The 11,642-nt window shown below is 42.7% G+C and overlaps 1 protein-coding gene across 2 annotated transcripts in view; it reads left to right on the top strand.

Moving 5' to 3' along the window:
• The first annotated feature begins 461 nt into the window (after positions 1–461).
• SLC7A2 (solute carrier family 7 member 2) overlaps positions 462–11,642 on the top strand; it is a 52,829-nt gene continuing 41,648 nt past the window's right edge. The window contains exon 1 of one of the 2 annotated variants that reach the window (XM_084518274.1): positions 462–584. The gene's annotated coding sequence lies outside the window, so the exon portion shown is untranslated. Of the gene's footprint in view, positions 585–2,499; positions 2,523–11,642 lie in introns of those variants that run through there. The other variant, XM_084518272.1, reaches the window with a different exon arrangement.

Below are 11,642 nucleotides of genomic sequence, written 5' to 3'. Positions count from 1 at the left end.
GGGCTGGGGAGGCATCCCCTGACACTCTCCTCCCTTTAAAACCACGTGGAAAAAAATATTGTTTCTGGCGATGGATCATTAGCCCCTGCAGCCGTCTTTCGGCGTGCTGCTAACAGTCCAAAGCATTTAAGGCGAGAGATTGGGGCAGAAAACGCTGACAAGTGGCAGCATGGCATGGAAAGGGGCTGCGGGCGGCGTGTAAGGGTGGCTGCGAGGTGCCAGCACCCAGTGGGGGCAGCGGGGGGCTCGTAGCGCCCTGAGGCGAGCGCCTCCCCGCCTCACAGCCCGGAGAGAAAAAAAGGAAAAGCCCCTCGGGGGACCCCGGCCTCCCTGAGGCGCCATGGCGCCGCTCGGGGAAGGGGGGGGGACACCCACGCCACAGCCTGCCGAGGGGGAGAGGAGGAGGGAAGGGCGGGAAGGGGGTCGGCGGGGCGGGGAGGGGTGAGGCGGCCCCGCACGTGTGGGAAGGCCGGGCATGGCTGGGGGCTCTCGGCCGGGAGGAGCGAGCCGGCTCTCACCGCTGAGGGAGCCTCGCCGCTGAGCCCGCACCTCCAGCGCAGCCCTGCCCGCCGCCGCCCGGCCCCGTAAGTGGCGCCCTTCGTCCCACTCGGGGCCGGGACCTGGGGACGAAGGGGGGACCCCCGGGAGGCTCCAGTGGGCGGTGTTGGGGAGCACAGGGTTGGGGAAGGCGGCCTCGCTGCTCGCCCGGGGGCTTTCAGCGAGCCCAAAGCCGCAGCCGCAGCGAGCTGGGTTCCTCAGGGTTGTTTTAAGGAGCCGGGGAAAACGTGCTGTGTGGGGGGCGTGAGGTGGGCGCAGGACTCTGCTGTGGAGCAAGGAAGGTTCTCTGCCTAATGCTGGCTGTGCGTGTTTAAATATAGCAATGCGCTTGAAGTCGGGTGGGCAGCGCGGCTCGCAGCTGGAGAAAGCCCGTCTCGTGAAGCGGTCCTGAAACTGCGCCGTGTCTGGAGCAGCAGCTCCAAATCCCCGATTTTAAGCAACTTGTTAGCCCTTGGCACTCACGGTGCGGTTTGGGTGGTTGTGTGCTGCGGGTCTGAGGCGAGCCTCCCCTCAGGGGGAACCCCATTAAGTGAACAAAATGAGGGCGTGCGGGGTTTTGAGGGGCGCTGCAGCTTCTGCTGCCACCGAACACATCATTCCACCGAAAGCAACCCAGCAGTGGAAGAGAGAGGAGTTTCCTAAAACTTGGCCCAAGGCTGTGAAATTCCTTTCGGGACCAAAGGGTTGCACCGTGCTCTGTTTCAAGTGTATTAATACCTGACCTGTATTTATTTTAAAAGCTTTCAAACGCATTTCTCTTTGTATTCTTCCTTATTAATACCAAAACAAATGCGTTGGGAGGTATTCAGATGTTTCAGAAAGGAGGAATGTTACACAAGGGACCGTGGCATTATAGAACCTGTTTATATTGAAACCAGCTGATGATCGTTTGATTATCCTAGAAAGACAAAATAAAACAAATTCTCTGAATCTTCATGCAGACACTGTGCAGGTTCAGTACACAGTAGGTCTTGGATCAGAATTTGGATTACATAGTGTGGAAAACGTGTTGAGTTCTGGTTTGTGTCACCTAATGGCATTAAAACATTAAGATTGATAGTAAAATAGGCATAAGGCCTGTGCAGAAACTAAACTTGCTTTCATTGACACCTGTGCTGCCAGATGCAAAGAGATACGGTGCCTGCTCTGCCCCTGTGAGCAGATGTCCTTTGCTGCAGGTGGTTCCACTTGACTCTACCCCTGTCCACACATGATTCTTCTGATCCCCGCTGGGCTCTAATATAAACTGGGAAATGATTAAAACAACCCCACAGAGACATGCTACTACAAGCTGTGCTGAAGATTATCTATGGGTGGAATAATCTTCAGTCTAACTGATGTTATTATTAGAATACAACTTGTAATTCTTCACACCTGGATGAAGACTGGGCACCTTGTGAAGTCTTAATGCAATGAAGGGTTGATCCTGAAGCTCAGTGTGTTGGCTAGAGCACATGCATAAATGGTCTGACCAAGACTCTGACCTCGGTGAAAATGTATTTGATAAGATGCATGAGTATGGAGCTGCTTCTAGCTTTGTACATATGTAGTGTAAATCAAAATCAGTTTCAACTTTTGTAATAAATTAATGTAATTAGCATATTTTCAACCTGTCTTTATATAATTCTAAGTTTTTAGTTTTTTGTTTTTTGTTTTTAAGTTCAGGGTTCTAGCTGAGAAGATGCTTAAGGATGATAGTGAATTTGGAGTCAATGTGTTAAATTTTTGATGCCATCTATTAGCTGCTTTATGGGGATATTTACTAAATGAACGTATTAGCATAGTAAGTGATAGTGAGTACAGAAAGACCAGTAAGATAACAGGGTAATAAAGGTTAAAAAGTTTAAAACCCTTTTTCACTTTCTAAATGTTTTGGCAACAATATATTTCGAAGGAGTGTTCTGTTTGTAAACCATTGGCTGCTGATGACTGTTACAGTGACTAAAACCAGCCAGAACTCCTGGGTAAGTATGTTGGGTACAAGAATAGAGTAGGATTTCTCCAGGTGGAGGTAAATTGCAAGAAACTCATGTATCTTAAGTAAAAGGATGTGAAACAATGATTTTACAAGGGTGGAGATCAAAAATGGGTCAGATTAATTCTGCAACTGTAGAAGAAAAAATAAACCATACAGCAGTTTAAGTCAATGGGGCCATTAACTTGCTTGTAAATGCACCTTGCTTCTACCTTTCAGCTAGCACTCACTGCAGATTAACTGAGAAAAGTTTTGACGTTCATGCATTGCAAAATAGAATGTGTTGAAAGGTACTATGAACATTTAGCTCCTCCTTTTGTGCCTTGGCAGGTTTTTGTACATTTTGCAGTGAGCTGTGTTAAGACAGAGGAGAATGAAGGGGAAAGACCATAAATGAACAAAAAAAAGAGTTTAAATTAAATCTTATTCCCTAATTTATACAGGTTTTAAGATGGTAAAGTTCTCTCAGCTTTGGTTATCTAGCTTTGGATCACCTTCGTGCATATTGGTTCTGTAGGTATCATTTTGACCTCTGTCCATCATGTTGCAAGTATCATTCTGACAAACAAACAAACGTTTCCTGTTTTGTTGCTGTCCTGCTTTTAACCAGAATTCCCCCCTGGTCATAGGATGACATACTTTGGGGAATCTTTCTTTTACATAGGTAATACTATGTAGGGCATTAACTTAAAACATAGGCTGGATGGTTTTAGCAGGCTACCAGTCCTGTCTTTGACTTACTGTTTCATTTTGATACTGGAATGATCAGTTTTCTGCCATTTCTTCTTTTCCCTTCTTCCCTCAGGTTTTTCATCAATGATATGTTTTAAACATATTCAATCAACTTTAAGTTGATACGAAGAGAAAGTCAATGGAAATAAAACATCAGGACATGTCTGAGGGCAGGAGGGTGGGAGAAGCAAAGCAAAGCAGCAGCAGCAGCAACAATGTTGCTGGCATGGGAACTTTGAATTCTGCAAAGAAGTAGCAAGCCTTTCTTTTTCCCCTTTTCCAGAGGAACAGCAGTTTGTGACCAAACTCAGTGAATGGTATATGTACATCAGTGAGAAAGATCTCTAGGTGATGTGCTCAAGGGAGAAGGAAGGGGTTCTTCAGTGTTGCAGCCCTTTGCCCCCAAATTTCTTGCCTTTCTTTCCAATACTGTTAACATTTGTAGATCTTAATTCTGTCATGTCCCAGACAGGTAATGATCAATTAATGTCATACAGCCAAAGATGTAGAAAAGTTTGCACTGCCATTTGTATGCATATTTGTGACTTTAAATCAGAACTTCAACTATTCACATTAGCTTTTTATGTAGTAAGACCATGAAAATATTTTCTTAGGCTGCTGAAATTCTTAGAAAGAATCTGAAACTATTTGGTGTCAGGTTTCAGTGTCTGAAATTTTCATGTACTGGAAAGTGCCTGCCTTCATGGCACCTTTTGTCATTTATCACATCAACTTTGATCACACGTGGTGCTCATTTGCTGTCACAATGCAATTCTGATCCTTGGTTTTTTCAATTCTTCAACCTCCTGTGCATTGTCCACTTGGGGTAAAGAGTCATCCTCGTTCCACTGGTTGAACTAGGTAGTAGCCAAACAATTTAGTATTGATAAGTCAGGTGTCAGGGCTGTTGGAAGCAAACAGTTGAGCTTTCAGAAAATGACGAATGTGTATTCCTCCCTGCTGGGAAAAGCATTCATGTAAGTGATCTGCCACTACAAGTCTGCAGAGAATTTTAAAGGTTACTAGTAAAAGTGGCTTCTGGGATTGTGAAGTTTAGTCATTCCTGACAGTCATCCAAGAGCCACGATATTATCTCGCCTGATCTCAACAGTGTAATTTTTCTGTATAGATGTACTTTGAGGGGAAGATCACTTAGAAATGTGCCGAATGTTGTCATTGTCTTCACAAGTTCAATCAAAGGATTACATATGTGTAGGATGAGAGATTTCACAATGTAACTAGGATACAGATGGAGGAATGTATCACATGCACTTGGCCATAAAATGAGCGGTTAGCTCATTCTTGTTCTACACAGCTGGAAAAGAAATGTACTATTGCCTTGAATAAAGCATTCTGTTTGCAAGATGGCTATTGAAGATCTCTTGAGAGATCTTCAGATCTTGAGAGAGACGTTGAGATATGATCTGCAGCAACTGTGTACACAGATATCCTTTAATTCTATTGGTATCACTTGACTATGAACCCCAGTAAAAACGAGGGTGGGGAGTTTTGGGGTGTTAAAGGTAGAGAGTCTGATGGCTGGTGTTTAGGTATTGGATGCAACTCAGGGAGAGGTTCTGCTGGAATAGCATGCATAAAAGATTGTCATATCTGTATTTTACTTACCATGGCCATTAAGACCCCACATGTGTGATAGTTTTGTGTGTCAACATATATACGTGTATATATACACCCATCGTACATTACAAAGAATTAAGCATCAAACTAGATGCTTAAATTTAGTGTAGTTAAATTTAAGGACAGAGGCCCTCACAGAGTACCTGTCTATTCATATATCATAATAGAAACCTGGTAGAAGATCTAGCCTCTCAATATGTGGCAAGGAAGAGCAAGGAACTCATATTTCGTATGGTGTGGAATAGCAATGGGGTGGATCCCACAGCTCTGATAACAGCTGGATACCGTGTGGAGTTATGGCTTCTAGAAACAGCGTGGTGTTAAGGATGCAGGGTGTAGGATGTGAGCTTGTTATGAAGAAATCTAAAATGTTTTGTCTGATTTCTTCTCCAAAACTTGAAGAATCCTTTATTGGTGTCTGAATGGCTGCATGCATCTGACAAGTAGAAGTAAACCAGCCACCCAGAAGAAAAAAAGGGAGGAAACCATCATACATAAACCATCACATTGTTGTTCTGGTTGTCCACAGGCTCCAGTTCTTCTTCCATGTGGCTTTTTCAGTTGCCTTCTCCTACAGTAGAGCTGCCCCACAAAGACCTCCATGTAGCTGCCAGGACAGGTCATGTTTGGTGCCTTCAGCTCCCAAGGACAACTCCTCAGAAATGCAGTGGAGTGCAACGAGCAGCTGCTGCTTCTTATAAGTTATTAGAATGGGCACAGTCAGCGCTGGTGATTCAGTGCTGAGCTGTATCACTAATGGCAAGGTCTTCTTTGCCTCTTTGTGATGTATGGCTGGTCTCACTAAATTAGCTCATTTCTAAAAAGTTATTTCATCCGATGTAATACCAGAAGGGATGGGACTTTGGTAACCTCATTCAGTTGTATTGGTTACTAGAATTTTGGTGAGCTGTATGAAGCTCATGCACTGGCAAAATCCAAGTAAATAAATATTCCTCCAGATTTTCTGCAGGGAATTTAAGAATAGTTTGTCAGTTTTGAGATTGGACTAAAGGAAAAGACAAACTACACCAAGTTGTTTTGCCACACTCTACTACTGTCTTCTGTGTATAATACGCAACATCTCTTCACCTGTGCTTCTTGCTTTTCAGAATGAAGTGTAATTTTCTGCTAAATGTATGGAATAAATATATGTTTCCTTTAAAGAGCATTCTTCTTTGCGTGACTCTATTTGGGGAGGTGGAGTTGGACTGTAATCTTTGCTTCCTTTAGTGTTAAAACAATGAACTGTGTGGATAACCTGTTCTATAGCTGTGTGAATTCGTGTAGCTAATCCCTAGTCCTAGCCCATTTTGTTTGAGGTTAATTATTTCTTTGGCTGGATTTTGATTGCAAGCTGTTGGACAAGATGGGAAAGTGATTATGTTTATTTTATTTTGTTTGTGCAGTACCATGTGCATTGTGGTTATGGAATAATTAATAATTAATTCACAAGGAATTTCGAAGGGATTATTTATTGTCCTCTCTTCAGTTTCCTTAGATTGAGAAACATTTCCATATTAGTTAAGGAAAATGTAGCATTTGGTTATCATGAAGATATCTGATTACTCCCATGAGGACTGAAATTAATTCCTCTGAATTCAGTGTTTATGCATGATTTGGTATAATATGGATTTTATTCTGCCCTCGTATATTTTTGGACTATCGTGCAGTTGAGACCAAACAATGGGATGTGACTTGCCATGAAATACTTTCAGCACTGTGAATGGGGTGAAAAAGCTTGTGGAAATATAGAATTAACATGAATGTCTGATTCTTTTCCAAGGTGCGCCACTTCAGTGGGCTTGCTAGAAGCAGTAGGTTGGATGACTAGGCTGTATTTTTGATCCTTGTAACATGACCCTGACTTGTTAGGGGTTTCAAGTTAACAGCAAGCAGCTGAAGGTAGCCAGTAGCAGAATTTCATTGCTTCCTTCTGCTGCTGAGAGGGAGAGCGTTCAGGGGTGGCACTGGAGAAATAAACATCGCTTCTGTCTTGTGGGAACTGTGGGCCAGGAAAAATTCTTAGGGCTATTTGCCATGGCAGTTACACAGCAACTCTGAAATCAAGAGGTGGTGTTATACCTGTGTTATACCTCACCAAATGGTGTCTGCACTCTTTCTGCACAGGGACTGGAGGAGGAGTGCGGGCAGGTGAGGGGCAAGGAAGGTGGTTGTGCCATGGGACCAGGTCTCCTCTTGTCCACGGAGCTGGGAGCTTCCTTCAGGCAATTGGAAGAAGTTTTCAGGAGTTGAAAAGTGGATGCTTGTGTGTCATTTGGGGAAGGAAAAAAAAAAAAAAAAAAGAACCCTTCTCATTTGTCCCCTCATTTGTCCCATGAAAGCACAACTTTAGTCATTCTGGTAGAGTCTGACACCGAAAAACGCCATAGATAACATATAGTAGCAAGTTGTTCTTCCTATGAGGTGGTCTGCTAGGCTGACTGTCCTCCAGCAGTGAGGTGTTCCCTGTCTGATTTTCATAAATCAGACGGAAGAAACTGTCTGTGAGGGAGAGATCAGCCCCATAGCAAGCTTTCCCTAAATGAAGGAAATCTGTTCTAATTGTTTCAACATTTATTCTTGGTGAGACACTGCTTCTGGGTATCCATTCCCAGATTGTTTGCAGTCTCCCATGCAATGTCCAACTATTAGAAATATTTTCTGTGACCATTTTAATTTATTAGATGCATGTGCTTTATTTGGAAGCAACTAGTTTCAACATCAGACTTAAAAACCTCATTTTGTATCTAATTGTCCCAGATATAAACTTTTACAAGTCTACTTGAAAGTCTGTAGTACTCTGTAAAGCCCTCTATGGTGTTTAATTGCCTATGTACTCCATTTCATTAGTTGTCTAAGTAAATAATTTCGATTTGTATTAAATAAGATTTTTTTTCTTTGACTGTTTTTCTGTCCTATGTGGTAACAGATGGGTTGCACTTAGTTCAATGAACCAGATGCAAAAAGAGCAGAATTTGCAGAAAAATAATGTCGATGTTGCATTTTTGCCCCCCCACAATAAGTTAAGTCAACCTTCTGATTATGTAAAGTGTATATTTACACTATTTCATTGTTATTGATTAAAATGTACCCACTATGCTCTGGGAACCAGGTAGCTTTCCGCATTTCCCCACCCTGATGTGCTCATAGGTGAAGTTTGTGCATTTCCTTCTGAAGCAGTGTCAGCAGAAGCAGCTCTTGTGCTCTGCTCCAGGCTGCTATCTCTTGTTCCTGCTTCAGTAAGCATCCCTCTGCGCCTGCACAGCTCTTTGTGCTACTCTGCAATGAGCTGGGTTAGGAAACCAGCTCATTTTCTTTTTTTCTTGGGATACTTTTGATCAAGGATTGGTTCCCTGTTCTAGTTTATCACATGGCCACACACGTGGCTGTGCAGCCACAACTAAGAGATGCAAGGATGGATGCAGAGAAGAGAGTAAGCTGTTTCACTTGCACATTGTGAGAAACTATCAAAAATTCCCCACACAGCTGTAAAACATGCAGTAAACTCTCTTATCCTCTCTGGTTTTTGTTTATCCTTCTTTTTAGACCACCTTTGGTCACAGGAGTGCTTTATCCCTCAAACTTAAGAGTTAGGTTTGGGCATTTGGAATCCAATTTTTCTTGTAACATAGGCACTCCTGTAAAGTCTTATTCCATACTTTTTTCCCTTTGGACTGGAGCTTAAAAAAAAAAAATAATCAAGAAGACGGCACTCACCAAGTGCATTTTTGCTGGTGATGTCTTTTATACTCACTTGCTAAATGACTTGTACATGAAACTGCTTTTATGGAGTATTTTGGATCATCCATACTTTGCATCTGTTACATCTTTACTATAAGTGTCATTCCATTACTGCATATTTGACCTGTTCCTGATCTCTCTTTGGCATTGTAAATAGGGAATATTTCCATAGGAACCAGCAAAACAACCCAAAAACCACTCTCTCAACTCTTATTTGCATTTATTGGCAGAGTATTGCAGGCAATCAGAATTCTTTAAAGTGATCTCATGTTGCCTGTTTATGAGAACATGTCACATTATTGTCTATTTGTCCAAGCAACTGCCAGATGGTTGTTACAGATATCTCCTCCTGTGGAAGGTGGGTGAGTATGGTAACTATCTTCCTTTAATATAACTCGGGGAATGTTGAAAACCACAGTATTTTAGCACGTCTGAAACCTAGCCAATGAAGGCGTGGGTTTCAATGTACCATGTTTTGTAAGGATCTGCTAGCAAGCACTGCTGATAACACGCAGTCAGGCAGTGGGATTATCTAATTGCAGCTGTTTGCAGATGGCAGAAAGGCAGCAGAAATACAGAGCAATGTGACTGGTGCTCACAGCATTCCCCTGAGAGACAGCTTGGGGTTGGAAGTGGTGGCTGGAAGGAAGGCTGGAACTTGCGAGCAAAGCAGCTCACTGTTTGGAGTTTGACTTCTACCATGCCAAGGGAAACAGGAGTCTAGCAACACACAGCGTGGCATTTGGGATATGCAACACTGGGTTTCTCAACCTTGCTGGGTGCAAACCCTTAGAAACAAATCATCTGAGTTGAAAGGCAAAATCAATGGTTGGTGGAGCATCTATCTCCTTAGGGAGGCAAGCTTGCAAGTGCTGCACAAAGATTCTTCCTCTGATGGTAAGCAAACTTCTTGAAAAGTTCACCAGAAGTCTGAAGGAGGACCTCAAGCAGTGGTATATAGCGACTTTATTCACTACTTCCATTAAGTGCCATTTTCATAGACAGCTGACATAACTGCTGGCTTGACAGTGGAAAACATTTGTGTTTCTCCTAGAAAATTTGGCAAGCAGGATTTCAAGAATAACAACAAAAAGCTCTCCACAAAACTCAACTGAGGAAATAAATTTGTAAACTGGAAAGCCTATAGAAGTCATCTGCCTGGATGTGGAGCTGGGTCAGCCTGGGAACTTGCATAAGGCTGAATAACTTACCACAGACTTCTACTCTGGAGGCCCAGGAGGGGAAAGGGGAAAGGTTGGATTGCCCCATCAGAAATACTGCAGTCCTTGACATTAGTATTTTTTGTGACTGATACTGTTCTGCTGAAATTTATTTGGCTTTGTTCAGTTTTGCAGCCCAGGTAGATTACTGGGCAGAACAGAAAGATAATGTCTTGAGCACAGACTCTGACATAGGAGCCATCACAAGAAACTTATTTTCTTGCCTCCACAGGCAAAGTTTGATATCCTATCAGCCTTTAAGAAATGGAGAAGTTGCATTTGCTGCATACCATGAAGAGTGAAAAGCTGTAGCTGTTAATATCCTACCCAAGGCTACAAACTGAGAAGCAACATATACCATATGCTCAAACTGATGTTTCAGAATATGTTCCCACACCTGGCTGTGTCGTGAGGAGGAGCTGACCGTTTGAAGCAAAGAATGGAAATTGGAACAATTTTGCTCCCATCCTGCAGGGGTTGTTGTGCTGGTTTTTTTTTTTTTTTTTTTCTTTTTTCTTTTTTTTTTTTTTTTACCGATATCTTCTTTTTTAGGTATCATTGAAGATCTGTATCAGGAAATCAGATCTGAACCTTCAGCTGCTTCTAGGATCTTGCTCATTAGTTGAGATAGTATGTCAGCATTTTAATGTGTTATAGACTATGAAAATTTAAGCAATGGCATTTGTAGAATGGAATTCTACAGGTAAAAGATGTCCTGGCTGATAATGTGGGCCTGTTCTGGTATTCACAGAATGGTTTGGGTTGGAAGGGGCTCTGTAGTGAATTAACAATCAAGTCAGCATCCAAAGAAGAAACAATCCCAAGAACAACAAAAGGACTGGTTTTGTACAAGGATGAGCATGTAACCTCTGTATGTGTGACTTCAGGCTTACACAGAATACCAATTTGCTTCTGGATAGCGGGAAGGAGCTGGTGCCTGGATGCCTGCCTCAGCCTGTTTGCTGTACTTGTACAATAAAATGGCATACACTAGAACCTTTGGACAAGGTGGACAGCTATTGATATGAAATTTATGTCAAAAAGGAAGTGGAAGAAGTCTAATCCTAGTAGGAGGGAGACTAGATTAGGTACTCTTCTGGAGCACAGGTTCCAATTTCCTTTCCTCCAAAAGGGTTGTTCAGGATTGTTCCATGGAGTGAACCTCAGTGCAGCGAATGGCCAGGATGACTGGGAGAATACCTTTGAAAATATGCATCTGATCTGAACAAACAGGGTCGTGTACGTATACGAAGGGTTACTCGGCTCTGTACATGCTGCAATCAGGTTGTTGCAGTGACTCTGGTACAGATGTGGTTTCACGTGTACATGCCTCTGTCGGTCTGCTGATTCCACATCAAACCTAGTTTGGGTGACGGTTGTGCAGCTAGTCATGAACCAAGCAAATCCCACTTGCTCTTCAAGCTGGGACTCATGGTTGGAGAAAGGAGGAGATAAGATTGTAGCACTGTTTCATTACGTATCTGTCTATCTTGGCAGTATCCCATGAAAAATGAGCTAAGTATGGCACTGTAAAGCTCTTTTTTTTTTTCTTTTCACAAATGCCTTCATGAAATTTAGTACTCGAAGAGGGGAGTTTTTTACTCCAGACTGACTAGATCTTCAGCTGATGCAGCATTGTCAAATAAGAAGCATGAAGATCACTTTTGAAAGAGCTGCATTTGCTATGCAAGGCAAAATGTTGGATCTGCATAACCTAAAAAGCGCCAAAGAAAGAAACCTGAACGTAAGAATTCAGGCAGGGAACAATCCTACTGGAT

The sequence above is a fragment of the Aythya ferina genome (genome assembly GCF_964211825.1).
Source record: "Aythya ferina genome assembly, chromosome: 4".
NCBI lineage: Eukaryota > Metazoa > Chordata > Aves > Anseriformes > Anatidae > Aythya > Aythya ferina.
This window is presented reverse-complemented; position numbering and strand designations above follow the sequence as displayed.